The sequence below is a fragment of the Morone saxatilis genome, unplaced genomic scaffold (assembly GCF_004916995.1).
Source record: "Morone saxatilis isolate NCDOM2014 unplaced genomic scaffold, NCSU_SB_2.0 Contig326, whole genome shotgun sequence".
NCBI lineage: Eukaryota > Metazoa > Chordata > Actinopteri > Moronidae > Morone > Morone saxatilis.
This window is the reverse complement of record NW_023339903.1, coordinates 1-430: the sequence shown is the minus strand read 5'-3', so window position 1 is coordinate 430 and position 430 is coordinate 1. Positions and strand designations below refer to the sequence as shown.

General features: G+C 55.1%; 1 long non-coding RNA gene across 1 annotated transcript in view; it reads left to right on the top strand.

Annotated features, from left to right (window-relative positions):
• LOC118337712 overlaps positions 1-89 on the top strand; it is a 1527-nt gene extending 1438 nt beyond the window's left edge. The window contains exon 2 of the long non-coding RNA XR_004797183.1: positions 59-89. This is a non-coding gene — a long non-coding RNA (uncharacterized LOC118337712). The remainder of the gene's footprint in view (positions 1-58) is intronic.
• Positions 90-430: the final 341 nt, after the last annotated feature.

Sequence of the window (430 nt, the reverse complement as noted above, 5' to 3'; positions counted from 1 at the left end):
GAGCTGCTGTCTGCTGCTGTGCTTCCTCCCCCCTTAACTTTCTCACATCCTCCTGCAGGCTTAAGAGGGATTCCCTGAAGAACAAGAAGGAAAAAAGAAAATGCCAGTGAGGCTGAAGCTGATGTGACACAGAGTGTGCTAGAAGAAAAGCTGACTCATCACATTTCAATCCCTCCTGGGAGCGACTGAGCGTTTAAAGAGGGAGAGAGAGAGCTACTGCTGAGCTAGAGGAGTACCTCGCACGAGAAGGTTCGGTGCAGAAGCCCCCTCCGGCAGGAATATAACAAGAACCTGCACCGGCTGCAGGGGGGTTACGAGACTTTGGCACCAGAAGGCCTGAAAAGAGTCGCCGAGAATGGCATCGCATTGCTTCAGCTGAGCCTCACCAGCTGACTCCCCCCTCCTCACCCGCCTCCCCCCAGCCTCCGTC